At 37.8% G+C, this 22,131-nt stretch overlaps 1 protein-coding gene and 1 long non-coding RNA gene across 5 annotated transcripts in view; both read left to right on the top strand.

Annotated features, from left to right (window-relative positions):
* The window catches only part of GRIP1 (glutamate receptor interacting protein 1), a 585,894-nt gene that overhangs the window by 25,767 nt on the left and 537,996 nt on the right, over positions 1 to 22,131 (top strand). The window lies entirely within an intron of this gene.
* LOC118613871 lies at positions 4,824 to 21,085 on the top strand. The gene is made up of 2 exons (XR_004956005.1): positions 4,824 to 6,955; positions 7,019 to 21,085. It is a non-coding gene; the product is annotated as an uncharacterized LOC118613871 (long non-coding RNA).

Genomic DNA, 22,131 nt, shown 5'->3' on the forward strand with positions numbered 1-22,131 from the left:
AGTGTATGTATGTGCGTGTCGTTTGTGGCTTTTTCTTGTTTCATATTTATAGAGATTTGGTCATGAGTTTGGTCATATTGCTTTGGTGCGTATTATGGCCTTGCCTAGGACTTGAGAATTTGTGTGTAGTATTTATAGTGAGTGCAGAGTCAGTCTCCATTAAAGTATTGACCGATCGTATTTTTAAAAGTCAGTAGTGGATCATCTAAGGTAAAATGGGTAAATTAATTCTGAGGGGGAAAATGGCCTTTCAATTTGTATGCAATCTGCCCTTGCTAAGATGGTATGTGTGATATTATTTCTGGGGTTTCTTCCTCAAATCTTCCCTTTCACAACAATGTTTCAAGGTTAAATTTGAAATGCCTCGGTTGAGCAAACACATTGTATAAGTTTATATTAAGGCATCATCGTTTTTCAAAATAGGCTCTGTGGGACACTAGCTTAAAGGCTGTTAGTAGATAGTATGAAAAAAAAGTTATACTGGTGTGTTGTTTTAAAAATACTGTGGGAGTTCTCTGATGCTTTTATATTAATGTGTGTTGAGAAACATCAAGGAGAGCAAATACTCTTTTAATAGTTAAAGATGTTTATTCCAAACCACAGACACCAGTTGGAATTAAGTTTAAATGAGAGAATTTATTATTAGTGAATCAGAGATGTCTCGTGGAATGTGAAGGCGTGAATGCAGCTAGGTCACAGCAGTGGTTTGGAAACCTTCAGGATCCTCTCCCCATGTCCTTATCTCTGCTTCTCTCAGTGCCTCTGCTGAGTTTCTTCTCTTTCTCCATGGTGAGCCTTCTGTAGTGACTCTGCTTGGAAGTCCTGCTTTTAACAACATAGAAAGTTTTGAAAAAAGTCATTGGTTACTCCTTCATTAGCGGGGTTAGTACTTTTGGGTAGTCAGACAACAGTTATAGGCATAAGATGGCCAGTATGAATTGTATTGATGAGTGTGTTTGTCATCAGCTTGAATATTATAAATTTGATAAGCACCTTTTGCCAATTTCAGTATATTTAGGATAGTGCATAATTTAAAGTAGTTTTAGTCATACTAAATTCCCCTCTGCTGAAAGTTATGTAAAGAAAAACCTGTGTGAAGTTGTAGAAGATCTGTTATTTAGCAGTCTAGGTCAATGTGGTCCGTGTCCCAGGGACAGACTGAAATATAATACGAAATAAAATTCATAACTAATGTTTTTCTTGAGAACAAAACGTTGAATAAACCTTTCTGGTCATAACCTGTGATAAATGCAATTGTTCTTTAATGATTTGGTAACTAGATTTAGCCTTTTATATGTAAAGAAATCATAAATATTGATTTAGCTGTTTTTGCTGGAAATAAGTTCATTTTCTTTATGTCTGCTTTTGCTTCATATGAGGAGCATCATAAGTTCCCTTTGCTAAAATGCTATAAAGTTCCATTAAGAATCCAAGGACTTAAATAATCATGTTTTCTTTCTACAGTAGAGAGAATTGATGTTCAAAATACTGCCCTCCAGGCACTGTGAGAATTGGCTTCTGAATTTCCAAAGAAAGATTACATCATGTTGGTATAGGATCAGAGTTAATTTTATTCTTATTCATAGAACATTGGTACGTTATTTAACTCTGGACTCATATCCCCCAAACCATACTGGTTTATGTACTTAGACTCTGCAGGGTCTCATGCTTCCACAAATATAATGTTTATTTCATGTTTTTGTATCTTTGGATTCATATTTTTTGCAAAATTTGGAAGACATAAAGTCGTAGGAGTGGTTAGGGAGGCAACTTGGAAACCCTGTCAAGAAGTCAAGGTTTCAGGATTTGAAGTGATAAGCAGACGCAGTCTTGGGAGCTCTGGATTGGAAGGGTTAGTAATCTGGAGTTACGAGAGGGAGGGAGGATTCTAGAGGCCAACAGTTTATGAAAGAGATTTAATTATGATGCCACAAATGAGGGTGCCGTGAAGGGACGAAAGTGCTGACATCTTTATTACGGTTACTCTCGTTTAGTAGAATATAAGGTAAGTAGGAAAGAACACTAATGTATTCCTCTGGTGGTTACTGTCATAGGCGTAAAAGGTATAATGGAGTACAAGCTTGACCACTAAGCATTTGTCTGAGCTCAGCCTAATTACTTAGAAGCCTTTGGACAAGTCACTTAGCCAACCCAAGCTTCCACTTTCAATGGGAAAAAGATGAGGCTGAACTTGATGTTATTCAGCTGGAAGTAGTAATGTTTTTTTATGAATATTTTAGATGAAGAGAAGTCATATTTATACCAGCTCTCTCCTCAGTGTATATTGTAATTCATTTTTAACCATTTATTTATTCAGTAAGTATTTTTTTGAGAATCCAGTATGTGGAGAAACTAGGTACTGTTCTGGTGTTGAGGATATAACGTCATCCCTGTTGTCTTAGAACTTACGTTCTAATGGGGAGGGAGGCACAGTAGGCACAAATTCAAAACACTATTTGTATATACGTCAGGGTATTTTAGATAGAGTGGTTAGGGAAACTAGTTCCGGTCTCCATGTAGAATCCAGTATATTCATCCTTTTTTGTTTTTGTGGGATTTTTTGATGTCCCCTTGGCATCCTCGTGTCATTTCTAACCTGTTCACTCCACGAGATCACATTTTCCAGCAAACACACCATGAGCACTTATTGAAATGCCTACTCAGTGGCAGAAATGCAGCTGTGTTCATCATTGTCAATTCTGATTTGTATGTTGTTCCTATCCGAACATACCTCGGGGTACATTTGCACATCTAATTACATTACGACTAATAATAGCTTGATAAAATGCTACTCAGACAAATGTCTAAGCAAACAGCTGGCTGTTTCATTGTGTCCTGAAGGACAGGCAGATTCAGACTTTGTTCCCTAACTTGAGGGCCTGAATTCTAAAGTGCAAACACTCCTCCATGAACACCCTGCTGAGGGAGGTCTTAGGCAGGAAATATCTCATTCGGAGAGCTGTTGTTAGATAAAAGAGCCTGCATGAAACCGGAGCTTTATGGAATGACATAGATAGAAAAAGTGATTTTCTTTCATTTTTACCCAGAGGATGATTGTGACTAAATTCAAATTGGAACAAAATACAACAGAATGTTGATATAAGGTATAATTAAAGTGCCCACCTTTCTACCGAACCCAGAAAGTTCATATTTAAAATTTCTGAGGAAAGGAGGCTGAGGAATAACTTAATAATGCTTTTTTGGTATTTGAAGGAGTTGTGCTGTTATCACATGGAAACAACGAGCAGCTCTATTTTCGCAGGTGACTGAGTTTATGCTTCTTTCGAGAGAGAGGAAATTTGGTGAAATTGGTTTTATCTTACTGGCACAGTAAGCCTTCCTGTTAGTCAAACCAGGAAAGGTGAAATATTTAGGAAATAGAAATTAATCCTTCTTTCACGGCACGGTTCAGTACAGGAAGCAGGCTGCAACCCTAATCCACTTAAGTAGTAGGGAATTCTTCCTCCAGGGTTGATGAGTGTCCTCTGTCAGGTTCTTTCTGTGTGCCCAGGTGGATCGAAGCTAATAATTAAGCTCTTTTTTGGGTTCTTAAAACATTGACAGCAATGTAGACCTATAGGAAAACTTTTGGAAGGCCAGCAATGCTCACCACTATAACTTTTGGATTATGAGTTATACCTTATTGAAATGTATTGTTGAGTGAGGTCTTAAAATCTTTTCCATAAAGACTTAGAATAACAATTTAAGTTTTCATCAGTCTCTATAGATTGGGCATAATACACACGAGGGGTAAGAATGGATTAAGATAAATCTCCATGTTGCTTCTTACCTTCTGATTCTATTATGTCTACCCTTTTCAGAGTCAACAAACATTTAGGATCACAGGAACAGTGTGCCTAATATTGTCATATATATGAATTCATTTGAGGCAATTCTCTCAAAAATGGTGCAAAGTAGATATCATTGGTTCTGTTGTGGATATTAAGAAACCAATGGTCTAAGAGGTGAAGTTTCTCATTGAAAATTGCACAGCTAGGAAAGGGTGGGGAGAGGACTTGGAACCAGGACTCTGAACATGGATTTTGACTTAGACTTTTATTCATGAGCTGAAGATCTCAGGCCAATTTCTAGTCCTGTCTCGACTCTCATTTGTTTATTTGTAGAATGAAGGGGTTGGAATGAGAAGGTTTGGAGTAAGTTTTTCTCCTACTTCTGTAATGTATGACTCACAGGAAACTTGAGACATCAATAGTTAATGAACAGATTTTTGTGCACACCGTGAGAACACCTTGTGTAGGGTATATAGATATGCATTATATAGTAATATAGATATTACTTCTGGGTTGGGAATTTTGGGTGTGGAAGGTAAGCAAAAACTGACATCTTTGTATGAACTAATGATCAAATGCACTGAGCTAGTGAAATAGAGGCATTCTCGTACAGCCATTTATTGATTTTCCATCTTTTTTAAATATCTCCTTTCTTATCCCAGGTCCCCTATCATCTGTCTCCTTTGAACTTTTCTGAGTTTATTCCTGATCCTGAACCTTGCTATATGTGATTATAGCTATGTATAATTAAGAAGAAAAGAGAAGATTTCTTTATTCTTCTTGAAAAATGAGTTTTCAGCCTAGGAAAACTGTTTATATCTGAGCTGCCCACTGCAGTAGTCACTAGCCACATATAGCTAAGAAGTAAATGAAATATGAATAGTCTGAAATAATATATGTTATAAATATAAAATACACACTGGGTTTTGAAGACTCGTAAGAAAAAACAGTAAATATTTCATTAATAAGTTTCTTGTGTTGATTACATGTTGAAATGATAATGTTTTGAATATGTTTGGTTAAATAAAATATATTACTAAAATGAATTTAATCTGTTTATTTTAATTTTAAATGTAGCTCCTAGAATATTTAAAATTATAGCCATAGCTTGCATTTGTAACTTTCATCATATTTCTATATAATAGTGCTGGTTGAGATAGGATAGACCCTTCTCCCATTAATTCCAAGAAAGAATTATCTGGTCCAAAATGTTAGTAGTGCTGAGGTTGAGAACTCCTGGTATAGTTGTAGAAAAAACATTGGCAACTAAAACTGCTTTCTGGTTAATTTCATTTGAAATATCAGAATGAATAAGTATTTAGCAATGTTATGGAAAAGCTATTATTATAGAAAGAGTAAGGAAATTGGGTATGGTTAGGGTGTAAGCATAAAAGAGCAACTGGTTTTGTTAGTTATCTCAACAAATATTTATTTAGTGACTACAAATCCTGTTTGGATCAAGAAGAGGGAAGAATAAATATACATACAAACATACAAATATTGAATTCTGTTTGCATGAAAAACTTCTACCAGGAAAATAAAGATATAAAATATGGTTCCTGCCTTCAGAAAGCCTTTGGCGCTAGTAGGGGATGGCATGAGAAGTACGCTATCTTACGAAGCAATATATAATGTCAGAAGAGAGGTGATGGGAAATGCAACAGCAGCAGCAAACAACTCATGGCCTTCAAAGGAAAATAAACCATAATCGATTAGGGAAATTAGACAAGGCTTCATGGAGAAAGTCCTAGCCGAAGTGCACCCCCAATGGGCAAGATGACAACCAATGGAGATGGTGGAAAGACACACACGACAGAGGGAATAGCATTGTCCAAGGCAATAGGGAAGGAGAATATGGGGTGGGTTTGGAAAATAGTCAATAATCAAGTTAACTTAGAATCCCAGGGGGAAGCACTTGGAAATGAGACTACAAAATGAAAATCTCAAACAAAAGAAATAAACAAAAATAAACAAAACTGAGGCCATTTATAGCACATTGGTGAAGTGCAAAAAGGAGAGATGAGAGAGACAAATAGAAGCAAACTATAGGACTAGGCAATTAACTAGATGTAGGTAAAGGAGAGGAAGGAATCAAAGATGATCCTGGGACTTTAAGCTTCGATGTCTGGAGACGTCAATTGAAATGGGGGGTCAGGAGGATGGATTGGTTTCACAAAAAATGGAAAGATGATGCGTTCAGTAAGGTATCTAGATGGTGGGGAGACAGAGGAAGCTCCTGGGGGTCAGAGCTGAGGCCAGGAGAGGAATGAGCACAAGGAATAGAGGTTTTGGAATCACCTGAAGCAAAGTGACCATTGAAGTTTTGAGAATGGATAAGAATACTGGAGGGAGGTGGTGTCCAATGAGAAGGCTTAGGACACATCCTTAGGTAGGACTATCTTTAGGTGATGAGATGAGGAAGAGAAGTCAGAGAAAGAAATAAGAAATGTAGCAGAAGATACAGAAACAGAACTTTGTGTAATTTAGCATCATAGAAATTAAGAGAAGTTTCAAATGGGAATGTTCCTTAGTGTTACAGTCCTAACAGAGCGTGGAGGATGAAGCTGAAGCAATGTTGGATTTTGTCATCCGAAGGCCGTTGGTAGCCTTCTAATAACGGGTGGAAAGCAGATGGTAGGGGAACAAAGAGGTGAGTGGGCAAACTGCTTCTGTGGACCTAGACTCTCTCAGAGCCTCCGTTGGGAGAATAGGCACATGTTCGTTTTGTGACTTTTTTCTCTTGGGTCATTCATTCCTTTAGCAGAAATTCATTAAGCTTATGCATTTATTATTTATCTAACATGGGATGGGCAATTAGGTGTATAAAGAAAACTAAAGTATCTCTATCACCTCCAACTCTGGCTCAAGAAAACAGATCTAATAAGGCCACCACTTTAAAAAAAAAATGGCAGAAGGAGATTTTTAATAATTAGGCTCTTAAATCCTGGAGCTTTACGGTTGTCCATATTTCTTCTTCATCAAAGCTCTGACAGTCTTAAGAGTTGACCTCTTAAATAAGGCATCACGTCTAATTCTACTTGCCTTTAGCTTGGGCTAAGGAGATTGTTTCTGGTAAAACAAATAAAATATGAAATGATGGGGCACCAATCCATCTATCCATTCATTCATTTACCCCAGCACCAATTACCTTTTCATAGTTACAGGTAAAGTAATTTGAATTTTTAATTTTATTTACCCCAGCACCAATTACCTTTTCATAGTTACAGGTAAAGTAATTTGAATTTTTAATTTTATTGGCTGTTTTTAGAAAGTTGGCGACAATGGAGGCTTAACTGCTTCATTTTAAAATTTATATTATTGGGGGAGATGTGGGAAATAGCTGAACAGATCTTTATGAAACAAAAAGAGAAATTAATACTTTTAAAGTATAGTTCCAAATAGGAAACTTTTTATCATTTGAATATAAAAAACACATTAAATGTCTGTTTTTGGTGTTTTCTACATGTACTGCATCGCTGAAGTATGGTACCACAAAGACATGGATATTACTCACTTTGGGCTGGGAGGGGAACGGATAGGTATTTTACATTAAGATTTACATCCCTGTGCGTGTGGGTTTACTTCCCTACAGCAGTAGTCTTTCGATATCTTAAGGAAAGTTTATGTTAAGACTCTAGATAAGATACTGACTTTTTCTATATTTTTGTTATTGGAAATAAGTAGATAAGAACATGTAAACAATTCACATTCGAAGAACTTGAATGTTTTAAAATACGAAAGTATAGAAAAATACAAAAATAGAAACGTGGTTGCTGGAAATTGCCGGCAGTATAAATAGTGGTGGTGTCAGCATGACTGACACATGTCAGTTATTGCTTTTGAGGAACTTTTATTCCGAAAATAGATGGACATGTCAAAGCATTGATATGTGGTTGCCAGAATTTTGGTTTGGTAATCAAAATATATCAGCTTTACGTCTGGATTTGTTAAAGGTTCATTATTTGATTTCGTTTAAGTTTTATGTAAACCTAGTTAAGATTTAAACCTGAGATTCCATGTTGATAGAATGTGGATACCAGTGAATCTCATGATTAGCTTCCCATTGGTAAGCCTCCAGTGCTGGCTTAGGCACTGCAATAAATAACAATTGTAAAAGTTTGAGAAATTCTACAACAAATGTTTTCCACAAATGGTACTGACTAATTGACTTATATAAAGTACTGGTACTGTAAAATGTAAAAAGTACATTTATTAAGAAGTAGTAAACAGTTACCCACAGAGATTACTCAGAGTACTCCTTGCTGTTTGCTTTTGGGTTATGTTACTTCTTAAGTGATTAACATTAAAAACATGGTATGGAGAAAAGAGGGAGGGGGGTCACGGCATGTAACCTTATTAGTAAAAGATATGAACAGGTGGAAACTATTGAATAAAAAGTTCTTAAAAACTATTCGTAAATGCCTGTCTGCCACGCTAGCTGTATTCTGCATGGTGGTAGATAACAGGGTTATGGGTGTTGTTTCCTTTTCCGGAAGTCTTTTCACAACAATTTATACTTACATGAATGCTGAAAATTGCTGATGTAATTACAACTATCCATTTGATCCGAAATATGCTTGTGAAGAGGCTACTAAAAATACATCTGTTTAAAAGTGTTTCGGTTCAAATGTGGTTCTTTAATTTGAATGTTCACCTTTCCAAAGGCAGTATTTGAAACCTCTGGGTTTGATGGTTGGTGTAAGTACAGACCCCAGCGCTGCCCAAATTCCTGGTGGAATGGCTGAAAGCTTGGAGAAATCGGGGGAAATCAGCATCAGTAAGAGAAACCAGTGAAGGATACAGTCTCTGTGGCAGAAAATGAGGGGAATTTTTGTTGGCGTTTCCTCAGTGAATCTGGGGTGAAAGATGTCCCAAGTTCCTTCCCCTCACTAGGTCCAGAAAATAACCAGGCGACCTGAGTGATTGGAAGTAAGGGAGGTTAAAGTTGCCTCTGCATGTCTCTGTACATTCATCTTACCCTCTTCCAGCTCCTTCTCATCAGACTTCCATGATCCTTCAAGAGGCAGGTCTGCCCTGTGATCTCTTCAGTGCTTCTTGGGGTTTCACCTGTTCTTAGGATCAGAGCAGACATCCAGAACGCGGACCTCTCCTGCCTCCCAGCCCCTTGTCACCATGCCTTCCTCGCTGCAGCCACACTAGCCTCATGGGCACCACTGGCCTTAGGTTTTTGCCCTGGCCCTGAACTAGTACAGCTGCCTGGACATCCTTCTTGCCTGTGCTTCCTCCTAATTCCTAATCATCCTTCAGACCTTGTCTCCATCGTTGTTTCCTTAGGGGTTGTCAGAGATCTGTGCTCTCATGTCACTCTGTGATTCTAATTATACAGTCATTTTTATGATGTTTACTTGGTATTTGTCTCTCTTATTAGACTATGAGTGCCACAGGGGCAGGATGGCATCTGGTGCTGTGCACCACTGTGTCCCTAGCATGTAGCACAGTACTTGGCACATATAGTCAATGACTATTTATGGAATGAATGAATGGATAGATGGATTGGTGAATGGCAGCATTTGGATTTCAACAGCTACTTAGAGTACCCCTGACCTTTGGTTCCTACACAGACAAGTACTACAGCAAAGGACCAGGCACGGTGAAAGGAAAGCTCTGTAGGTTGCTCTTGGTGTGGCTGCCACATCAGGCTGAGGTTTGGGAAATGGGGCATTTCCCAAGAAACGGGATCCACATTTAGGTCCGGAGATACTCATTTTGCTTTCTTTACAGTCCCCTCAGGCTGCTTGATGTCCTTACTGATGTCCTTACTCCTTCTCTTCCCCTGCTCTGGACCATTTTCCCTTCAATCTAGGTGAGGATGTATCTCTAAGAAAGATTTGGAATCCAACAAATTCTGCTAGAAAGCAGCTCAACTCAGGAGATAGATAAGTTTATCAGAAAATAGGGCTCTCTCATAGATACTGTTAAGAGATTCTGTTATTCAAAAGAGAAGGATCATCATTTTCCTAAGGCTTCAGAAGAATCGTTTCCTCTGTAATAGATTGACCATGAGATATGAGACGATCATAGAAAATATGCTTTACTGCTCTCAACAATACTCGAGGGGATGTTGCATGTGTGAAACTACAGCTGGCTAAGCAGGACATCAGGGGAAGGAAGAGGAAAGATTAGAGCTGAAAAATGTGAAAGCCAGCCTTGGTGGAAACAATGTCAAGAACTAGCATTTGTTGAACACTTACTTGTGGCCAGGCATTTTTCTAAAGGCCTACATGTTTTATTTAACCCATTCAATTTTCATAACAACTCCATTTGGGACATACAATTAATTATTAACCCCATTTAGAAAATCTTTGTAGAAGAGTCAATAGAATATGGGACACTGAGTAGTGAAGTAGGAAACAAATTTGAGGGACAAACTCAAACGTAGAGGAAGAGGGATGAAAACATAGAACATGAGAATTATGGAGAAAAAAATCTACAGTACTCTTTCTATGGTGTTTTCTTTGGGAGGTGAGATTAAGGATGGTTTTTACTTTCTTCTTCATACTTTTTAAAATTTTTGGGCAGGACCTTTTATAAAGACACTGCTCTTTTAACAAAGAATGCAGTTGGCAGAAAGCATCTAAGGCTTTCAATAAATAATCTTAAGTAATTCAATGAAAATGAAATTGCATTAGAGACAGTGTTTAGGGATTTAGGCAAGATTGAAGCAGCCCAGGTAGGAAGTAAACCTCCTAATTGGGAAAATAAACCAGAGAGATTCATGCTGCTGAAGAAGCACTGTGACTATACTCTCTTCCTACTGAAAAAAATACATGGAAAATAAAACAGCACGGGTTAGTTAGAGTATTTTGAGAATTCAGATTAGAGTGCTGAGAAAGTACTGTTATACATGCTAATTAGGAGCTAATTAATACTTTATGCTTTCAATTTAAATTACTTATTTATTAATAAAATGCATAATTGGCGAGATTATGTGTTTTTTCATTTATCCATACCTGGGGGTATTAACCTAGCCCATCTAACCTTATCGTTGTGACTGTAGATGCCACCTGGTGGCAGGTGTAGAAATTGCAAATTAAAACGGGGGGAGAAATAAACCTGTGATGATGGTCCAGCCTTAGAAATTCAAGTCCATGAAGTGACACTAAAGATAATAAGCATTTGAAGGTGCTAGGACTATCTTTGTAATGTACATTTACTTACTGTATCTCATATTTCTATGGAAATAGGAGGCTAAAGTGTAAGCTTGCCTGGAAGAGAAAATAATAAATCAAATGGATGTGGAATTTAAAATTCCTTATTTTCTTAGTTTCCAGTAATAGTCTTCTGTGTTTTGAATTGAAGAATTTTTTCATAGATTGTATAATCGTTCTCTTTGCTTATTCTTATAGAGGGGACTTTGTGCTTTCTGAATAGTCAAGTAGAGATAGACTCTTTTTAGAAATTGACATAGGTTCTCAACCACATCTTTTGGAGGAATCCCCTAGACAAAATGAAAGAAAATGGCAGTCAGGAAAATGTCACAATTTCTTTAAATTGTAATAAGTTTATGAATACTGTTGGTTGGAGAACCACTGACTGGGAATAATTATGACAAACATATTATGGTAAAGGTCTTTTGGTTAAAACACATGTATACGAATCATGTTCTTTCTTTGACTTTACCAGGAATTAAGTAAAATTAAATATGCAAGAGTATCTATTTTTATTTCCGATTTTTTTAAGTTTCCTAGAGATAGTATATATAGTGATCAGGGTCATAATACTTTTCCTTTATACAATTTATGATATAAACTTTGCACTCAAAACACAAATTAAATAAGATGGTAAGATTTTTTTCAAATGGTTATTTTCTTACAGAGTCAGCCCCTGGCTTATAAAGAAGGCCAAAGGGCCTTTAGGAACAGTGCACCAGTAAGTCCTCTTTCAGATATACTGCCTCTGCCAGGCTTTCCGCCCCTTTCTCCTTCACTTCCCTTTTATTGCTCTGGTTTCAACCCTCCTTTCTCTCCCAGTGGCTTTTGTCACTCCCTCACCTGCTTTCTATGGCTGCAGGTAAGTCCTTCCTTTTGTTCTTCCCATTGCTGTTCCCATTGTAGCTCCAGCCAGAAATCCTTTGAGGCAGTGTCCTCTCCAGAAATACACGTGAATCTTTATTCCATTGGGCCATCATGGTTTTAATCCTTTTTCTGTATTTTATCTTTCTCTAGAATTATGGAAAATGCAGAAAAGGAGGGTGATGAGTGATGGGAGGAAAACATTATTTCTGATGACTTGTTCAAGTAGGACCCAAAGATCTCCAAATGTGGACACTCTCAGAAGGACTGTTTCCTGTTTCAGGCACCTGAATGTTGAGAAGTGGCTGTGAAGCTTTGGTTTCTAACCCTGGCTAGAAGGTGCTGGTGTTAACAATATGAAGGAAAGCATGGAAGCTAATATGTAATTTGCTCATGAAAGGAAGGAAAGAAAGAAGGAAGGAAAGAAGGAAAGAAGAAATGAGAAAATATTAAAGAAAGAAAAGCAAATGTAAAGGATAGAAGAGGTGAAAGAGGCAACTAGCTTTGGGTCCCCAAAGAGGCCTACTGGTGGGAGACATCTTACCCTCTCATTTGATCTCAAGCTCTCACCCTCTAACCCCGGGTCCACTCCTGCTGTGACGCTGACAGGGAGGAAGGGAGGGAAGGGCGACAGTGGAAATCCTGGATCCCACTGCCTTAAATTACTTCTCCCCAACTGATCCATAGATTCAGGGCAGTCTCAAACAAACTCCTAGCAGACATTGTTTTTGGAGAAATTGACAAATTGATTCTAAAATTCCCAAGGAAATGCAAAAAACGAATACTACCAAAATACCCAGAAAAACAAAAAAAGAACAAAGTTGGATAACTAGCTAACTGATTTAAGCATTTATTGTAAAGCTGTAGTAATCAGGGCAGAGTGGTGATATTGGTAGCAAGATAGATGAATAAGTCAATGAAACAGAATGGAGAATCAAGAAATAGATCTACACTTATATGGACAGCTTCATTTTGATGATGATGCAAAGGCAATTTGGTGGAGAAAGGATAGTGTTCAACAAATGGTGCTGGAAAAAAAATGGACATCCATATATAAAATATGTGTTTCAATTCACACCTTATAGTTAAAAAATTAACTCAAAGTGTGTCGTAGGCCTAAATGTAAAACTTAAAAGCATAATACTTCTGTAAGAAAACATAGGAGAAACCCTTTGTGACTTAGAGTTAGGTAAAATTTCTAGGTACATTACCAGAAGCACAATTCAAAAACAAATCGATAAAGTATATCAAAATTAAAAATGTCTGCTCTTTTAAAGACATTTTTAGGAAATGAAAAGACAAGCCACAGACTGGGAAGAAATATATCTAAGGCATATATCTGGCTTTGTATCCAGAATACAAAAAGAACATTCAAAGCTCAGCAAAAAAGTAAACAACCCATTTTCTTTTAAATCGGCAAAAGATTTGAAGAGACACTTAGGTAAAGAAGATACATGGATGGCAGTTAAGCCCATAAAAATGTGCTCGACATAATTAGTCATTAGAGAAATGCAAATTAAACCCACAATGAGATACCTGTACACACCTATTAGAATAGTTAACATTAAAAAGATGAAACGTACCAAGTGTTGGAAAGGACCTTGAAGAACTGGAACTCTCATACACTGCTGATGAGGATGTAAAATGGTCCAACCACTGAAGAAAATAGTTTGACTTTTTAAAAAATGTTAAAATTTCAAACTATCAAGCCATCACACTCCCACATGTTTGTGCCAGAAAAATAAAAGCACGTGCACATTCAAAGACTTGTACGTGAATGTTCATATCAGCTTTATTTGTTCGATCAAAACTACAAACAACCCAAATGTCCATCAACAGGTGAATGGATGAATAAACTGTGCTATATCCATACAACAAACACAATTCGGCAATTAAAAAGGAATGAATTATTGATACATGCTATGACATGAGTGAACTTCAAAGTAACTATGTTTAGTAAAAGAAGCTAGACACCCTTGTCTCCCTCCCCCCAAAAGGGTACATACTGTATCTCATTTGCATAAAATTTGAAAAAATGCAAATAGATCATTGTTTGCCTAGGGATAGGCAAGGTAGGGATAGGAAGAGGTAGGGATAGAAGACAGGGTATGGCAGGAGGAAGGAACTAAACAAGTCATGGGAACTTTTGGGGGTCATGTATTATGATGGTAGCAGTGGTTTCTTCGATGTGTACAGAAGTCAACACTTGCTGAATTGTCTATTTCAAATACATGTAGTTTATTGTATGCCAATTATACTTTAATAAAGTCGATAAAAGAAAAAACCTATATTAAGTTTAACCCACTAATGTGAGTTTACTGTTATTGGTTTGAATGTGTTTTAAGGTTAACACTTTCTGAGTTTAGGTTGACAATTTCTTTAACATTAGCAACATTTAAATGTTTTTAGACATTAAATGTTATGCACAGGCTTAAAATAATGCAAATATTGAAGCACCAAAATTTCATGAGAGATATTGTGAAATAAATCAAGGTTAGTTATTTTTTAAATCAAAACTTTTTCTACACTGCATTGTAGGAAGTGCAGTGTACGATGCTTTGTGCTCGTGTTGACAAATCTGTCATCTACATTTATTTATTCATTCCTCAAGTATTTCTGTATTAAGTGCCTTTTGTTCACTTTATAAATAAAGTGCAAAAAAAAAGTCACAAAAAAGAACTAACTTGTAGAGGGGTTCCTATTTTAGTTGTGAATATGAAATTTATGTACATAATCAAGTAAGTAATATTAAAGGAAGCCTTTAACTGAATTAGACATTTGTTTCCTATACTACGTTTTCAGGTACTGATTAAAAGATCTAAATTTCTTCTGTAGAAAATAATGATACTTCCCCATGTTTCAGGTTTTTGCATTAATCTTTCATGTATGTATGTTTTATCATGAGCCACTTGTCTTTATTTTAGTAATTATATCTAAGGATTATAAGAGAATTTAATTCTACATTTATTTTCCGTCTTAACATTTTACCTGAAGCCTCATTTTAAAATTGCTAGTGCAGTTGCTTGCCTGGTTGCCCTCACTTGAAATGATAGCAGTAACCTTCAATAATATTAGCATTTTTTCTAGACGTTACCGCTCTCCAACTGTGAAGATTTTTTCCTTAGATGATTCATGCGATGCTTGGGAACTGAAGGTACTTTCTGGAAAAGCACTTACCTTTTCTACTGCTCTTATTTTGAGTGGGTTTACAGTGGCTGTTTTTCATGGTGTACATCTTTAACACATTTCTCTTCTTTCCTTCGTATTTCATCCTTTTGTATTACAGCTCGTATCTTCAGGGCCAGAGGAGGTGGGTGGCGAGCCACACTGAGCAACACTGCGCCTCTGTCGCTGGCTCCCACGCCAGCTGATTGAGAAGCAAGTGTCTGTATTTACATGTTGCCATCACTCAGGGCCTCCTGAGGAGCTAAGTATAGCTGCTAGCATTGTGCAACTGCCGAGCAGACCCCTGCACTGCCCGTTTTCCCTGGAGACAGGATGGGTATGCAAACGAGCCCCTTTGCTAGCTTTGGGCAAAATCATGAAGTAGGAAGTTTGCTTGTTGTGCTTGAACTGCAGGGCCCCTTTTTACTTCTTATCAGGATCAGATTTTGTGCTCTGTTGTCCTTACTAACACTTGCTTTTAGCGAAAAAATATTCCTATTATCAGCTCCATTTAATTTAAATTTAAGTCAACTTCCCCTTGAAGTATTTGCGTTTTAAACTCTATACATCTGAGTGTGGGATGCAGGCTTTTCTCCTCTTGGGAAGGATTTCTGGCTTTGGGGAATAAATAGACAGGAGGAGGTTTGGGGAAGGGACCGCTTGCTAGGTGTGTCCACAGTCATGCTGTGGGGTCAGTGGTTTTCCAACTGTTTTTCATCACACATCTCTTTCTACTGAAACTCTGTGTATACACTTGCTTTTTTAAAAATGGAGCTGCCTGGCTGAGACAGCAGCAGAGGGTTCGGAGGCCCACTTACTTACCTTCCCTTTTCTCCTGGGCTGCCCAGAGGCCACCTTGAGGAACTCCTGGAGTTCCCTGGATCACAGTGCAGAAAGCAGGGATGCACTTTTGGCCTCCCCCTGGTATGTAGAAACCTGACCTGGGATGTAATATTCAAAACCATAACTTTTCTTGAATTCCTCAGGGAGCTGAGGTTATAAGGCAACAACCAAGGGCAAACAGATGCCTCCAAGGAGAGAGTGGATGCAGACGCTGGCTTGTCTGCTGCAGACTTGGAAGGGAGGAGGGCAGGTCTGCCATTGGAAGCAGGTAATTTGAAATCAGCTAAAACTATTAATAAATTCCTGAAGGCCAGGTGGGGTAGCAGGATAGAACCCATGTGAATGACAGACACAAGGGGAGCATGCACCCTGTCGAAAGCTCTCTCCATAGGCTTCACTGGGTGCTCCTAAGAAAGACTGAGGGCAGGGTAGGAGACCTGGTCTCCCTTGGTGCTGTAGGCCTGGAAGCGGAGAGGAAATGGTCTTGGGCCGAGACTTCTGGGGGTCTCCTACCACTGGAGGAGGGACAGAATCACCGAGAAAGCCTACCTCTGAGACTTAGGGACTCAGGGCTTTCCTAAGACCGAGGCTGGATAGGACCACAGAGAACATCCCCCTCACCGGCCACACCTCCGCAGAGCTTAAATCCTCATATTCTACTCAGTGTTCCAGGTATCTATCCCAATATAACGAACCACCTTAGAATTTAATGGCCTAACGTAGAAGCAGTTTATTATCTCTTGGAATTCTGCAACCTGGGCAGTCTGAGCAGTTGTCCTCCTCCACATGGGATCTGCTGGTGCTGAAATGGCCGTAACGGCTTCTCCATGTGTAAACTGGCACCTCCATGGAGTTGGCTGGAACTGCTGCATGCTGGTTTGGGTGCGTTTTTTCCCCCCTACCCCTGCCTTTGGCTTTCTTGGTTGCTCTTTCAAAAGCACAGGCAGAAGCTGCCCAGCCTCTTAGAGGCTAGGCCTGGAGCTGGCACCATGCTGCCTGCACCGCATTCTTGTCAAGGCAAGTCAGGGGGCCAGCCAAGATTCAAGGGAGAGTCCATCTCTTGATGAATGGAGCAGTATGTGCACACGATTGACCCTTGAACAACACTGGAGTTCAGGACCCTGAACCCCTCTCAGTGAAAATTGGAGTATAACTTTTGACTTTCCCGAAACCTAACTACTACTATTGAACTAGAACCCTCTCTGATAATATAAACAGTTGATTAACATATTTTTTATGTTATATGTATTATATACTGTATTCTTAAAAAACTAGAGAAAATAAATTATTAAAATCATAAGAAAGAAAATACATTTATGGTACCGTATGTATTTATTGAAAAAAAAATTCATGGATAAGTGGATTGTGCAGTTCAAACCCTTGTTCAAGGGTCAGCTGTATCAGGAGGGAAAGAGTTAATGGCAGCCAACCCAATTATCCACTATACTGAATTTGCTATGCTTTTTTCCCCTGGCTTCTGTTTTTGGTTTTCTTGTTTTCTTTTTTTATTAATATTTTTTCCCAAATCTTCACCCATTAAAATATAGCCCAGCCCTCAAGGTTCAACCTAAATTTCACTCTCTTCTTGAAAAAGCTGATCATGTAATTTATCATACAAATTGGGACACTTGAAAGGAAGAGGCCACTCAAAGGACAGCAGGTGTAAACCGGGATTGTTCCTGGCACACTGGGACATAAAATCATTATTCATGAGCCTCTCCCTGATTTTTCTATTTATGATCTTTCCGTCCTGATGAATTTGTTCATATCTCTGACAGGACACATTTCATTCTTCCTGGTATTTTGAGTGCAAATAAGTGTCAATTCTCTCTTAAATTATACATTCCTAGAAAGCAGATGTGCTGTCTTTATTCATTTGACGTTCCCAGAGCATTTGGCATAGTGCTGTAAGTACTCGATTGCGAATTAAAGAAGAGAGAGTGGAAGACTGAAAAATACCACCACTGATGTTCCTAGGTTACTAAAAACATCTTATAGAATTGAATAGCCACCATCGAACCTAAGTTGTAGTAATTCTACTCCCTTTACTAACCTTTCACATGACCCTGGGCAAGTGATTTAATATCTGGGTATCTAAATAGTTCATCTCGAAAATGGGGGAAATTAAACCTGTGCTGCATACTTTATAGGGATATTGCAGAGGCGAAGGGAATGATATATGCAAAAGCAATTTGAAATATTATATGTGAAAGGACCTCTATGCACACAAGGTAATATTATTATTCTAATTTGTTTATTTGTTTCCAGTTGAGTGGTCTGGGTAATCTCATCATCAGTTGTTAAGTTGTACTTTTTTCAGTGGACATTCAGACATTAATTCCCTCCCCATCCCTCCCCAGATCTTAACTCTGTTTAAAAATAAGATGACGGGAATGGCAGATCAGGAGTAATCAGGTGCACATCTCAGCCTACCCACTGTCATCTTCTATTGAGCATGTGAGCAAGTCACTTGGCCTTTTTGAGTCTGTTTCCATATTGTTAAAATGAAATAATACTCCGTGCAAGAGGATAGTGTGAGGCTCAAATTAAATGCATGTGGAAATCCTTCTGAAATAAGTATAAGGGGTCATGATATTAGTTATTATTTCTAAATACTACTTTGTTCTAAGACTTTCTGCATTTAAGTTTGATTATCTATTGTTCTCTCTCTCTTCCCCCCTCTCTCTTGCTCTCTCTCTCACTCTCATGTATCTATCCATCATCTGTCTGTTATCTATCTATCTAATCATCTATCTTTCTATCATTTTATCTATCATTCTGTCTATTCAGCTATCATCTAATCTACTATCTATCAGTTTATAAATGTATCCACCCATCCATCCGTCCGCCCGTCCATCCGTCCTTCTGTCTATCCGTCCATCCGTCCATCCATCCATCCTTGTGTATATGTAAATTTGGAGTTATCGGATAATTGAATTTTTTGAATGTCTTAGTGCCTTAATTTCTCAAGTGTGTGGAATTTCTTTTATCTTCTTTAGAAAAAGGATTCATTTTTAATTTCTTACATTTACACAAACACAAGCCATGAAGGAAAGTGATGTTTTTCCTTCTCTTTCAAGGCATAGTATCATGTGCATTGTAAACAAGTATATATAGACAATTAAAACCGTGGTTCAATTGGCATGAAGAGCCTTAGACCCCATGGTAACCCTGAGTTACATGATTTTAGGTTTAGTAAGATGTTATTGAGCCCTTAAATCCTTACTCCAGCCTCTGGAGAGGTCCACAAAATAAGTATTAGCAGTGATGGTGGTGCGGCCAACAGTAAACCACAGCTGGGATTCCTGGTGTCCAGAACTCATTGTGATTAACCACCAGAGTCATTTCTACTTCATGCTGTAGTCTAATGCCGCTTCGTTGTTACCCTTATGTGGGGATATTGTTTCGGAGGCCCCACAGCATTTTCTGATTTTATGCCAACTATTCTGTTGTTAACTGGTAAGAATTCTCCTGAGCAATGTGATACATTCCCCCTCCCGCAGAAATGGACAGGAAGGTACTTTCTCACCATCATGACATAGTTGAAGCCCTTAGACCAGATTGTTTACACTCAGTAGACATCGAGGATTTTTTGTTTCCTGCCTTGCAAGGCTTTTGGTATTTGACGCTTTACTCAAGCTGTGCATTCTCTCTCCCTCCTCGCCCCCTCAGTTTCAGACACCCAGTATGAAATTCCTGCCAAAAGTCTTTTTTAGAGTGGTTTTTGAAAGGTCCTAGGACTTCCTGAATTATAAGAATTTGTCAGGCCCAAGTTGTAATGAAGATGCCAATGTGTCTGTTGTAAGCTGGATTTATTTTAGAGCATCTCTGAAGCTTTTTTGTTTTATTCTAGAGTCAAGAGAACAACCCCTCTTGGGGACAGTGAAATACGCCCTGGCACATGTTTGTATTTCAGCGTGAAAGAGCCCCCTAAACTTGCTAAGAATTTTATCTAGCAAAGGTTGCCATTTCTCAAGTTCCTTGTAAAGTCATTATGGTTGATTTGACCTCTGGAATAATACACACCTTAAAGTGCTAAAGAATACCAATTTACACATTTCTTAATCAGTATAAAACTTTACTTAGATGTAATTACTGATGTGTGTGTTTCTGTAGCTTTTTTTTTCTTCTAGATAATAGGACCCGTGCCCTACAAAAAGTAGTTGAGATTCTGTAATTCACTAGTCTTATTTAGTCACTAGGAGAGACAAGGTTTTATTTTTTCATATATTTAATTGTTTCACACTTAAAAATTTTAACCATTTTGTAAGGAAATCTTTACAGAATATTTTGAATACTTTTCAGCTCCTTTAAACCAAAAACATTAAATGTAATCCGATGATTTTTTTGTGACTCAGAGTCATTAATTATTGACTGCAGCTTTTCTCAAATTGTTGTCGGCAGAAGAGTTTTCTACTGCATATTAATAGGTAGCTTAAAAAAACAGTTCTCTGTGATCAAATAAAGTGGATAAATACTGGGTAAACAAAATTAAGTATTTTTCTGTTTTTCAGGATTATTTAGAGCCCTTATTATGTTTATTTTGTTTTAAGTCTCCAGGCGAGGAGGTACAGAGTGGAGCTTTTCTCAGATATAATGGATCAGAAGACCCCCTTTGTGTTACATTTGTTATAGTTTCTGAAGAAAATTTTTAGGACTTTTGGGGGGGGAGGGGAAATGCTGCTTTTAGTGTGATAGCCTCCAGGGCTATCAATATACATGGGATTTTATGTCCTTACTTTGAATCACCCTGGACTGCTGTTGAGTTTTATGTCTCCTTTTAAAATACATTTTCTGTGCATTTTTATTTTTTACTGTCTTCAGGCATCACTGTGAGTGTTTTGGCCTCTCCTAACTCCTGATACCCTCCCCTCGCCCACATCAGTTAGGATTTGGGTGTCCACATAATTGGTCATTCAAACCAGAATACTTTTGGAAGTGAAAGGGAACTCTTGTTAATAGTTACACAGGGACTATAGCTGTAATCGCTGACTCTCCAGGGCAAACCAAGATTGTTATGGCTAACACAAAATCCAATACAAACTAACTTAATTAAACCATACAGGGGTTTTATTGGCTCATATAACTAAAAATCTCAGATGCGAAGTTGGCTTCTTCTGTGGCTTGATTAGAAACCTGACTTGAATTTCCTGACTCTATGTGCAAGGTTTATATGTGGGCTGGTCTGCATCATGGTGCAAAATAATTGCAGTGTTTTTCAGGTTTTACATCGCGCATAGTTTGCTATCAGAAGAGTATCTTTGCCCAGAAATGTTAGGAATCTTGAGCTTTGTGCTGATTGAACGAACTCCCGAACCAATCCCCAAGGAATTCTAAGTGCTTATGGGTTTGGATATGATGCAGTGATGAGCGTGGAAGAAAGATAGGAATATTCTGACATTACTGTGGTTATCAGAAAATATCCCTGAAGGTAGCGCTCAGTGCCACCCAGATAGAATGGCTGTCACACGTTAGAGGCTGGGTAGAGTGGATGTTGCGGGGACAACTGTGTTGTCTGCTACACGTCCCTTTGTATTTGATTTCCCAACTCGAAGAGATTTGGCAAACAACTACCTAGGTTTATTAGAATTCCCTGTAAAATAATAAGAAGGCCTCAGAAAGCCCTCCTGTAATGAATCTGCATGAATACTGGGTTTGTCACATCTGTTTGGGCTGTTCAGAGGCTTTCTTTTGCTTTCTTCCTACTTCTCAGTTGTGCTCTAGGCAGATGAGGCCAAAGAACTGAGCAGCGGATAGATGGAGTAATTAGGAATGATTTGGTCAGGAAATTACTGAGAAAATATTAAGAAATACATACCCTAGTCAAGACTGTTTTGATCGTTTTATTATATAAGTAATATATTCTTCATTACGAATGTAGAAAAGATAAGCAATTTGAAGATAATAAAGAGCATTTGTAATCCCATTGCTCTGATTTAAAAACTAGATTAATTTTGACCTCTTTCTGAAATAAAAATTGTCTATTTTTATATAATCATTTGCATATGGAAATGGAAAGTCTACTCTGTCTTTGAAAATCAGAAAAAGCAATATTTATCCTGTGATGCAGCTTATATTTTCTTTCCCCAACAAATGTTACCTAAATTATGTGATGCAGTAATTTATAATGTTACCTGACTAGTACTTTAGCTACTTGTTTTCCCTTCTCTATAATGTAGGATGAAGAATAATAGGTTTTTTCCACAAAGGTGAAAATGTTTCTCTTAGACATAAATTATTTTCTATTTGCAAAGCCATTATATTTATTCAGCATATCTCAAAGGAAAATTGTTTTCAAA

This window comes from Rousettus aegyptiacus, unplaced genomic scaffold (assembly GCF_014176215.1).
Source record: "Rousettus aegyptiacus isolate mRouAeg1 unplaced genomic scaffold, mRouAeg1.p scaffold_m13_p_2, whole genome shotgun sequence".
NCBI classification, from domain to species: domain Eukaryota; kingdom Metazoa; phylum Chordata; class Mammalia; order Chiroptera; family Pteropodidae; genus Rousettus; species Rousettus aegyptiacus.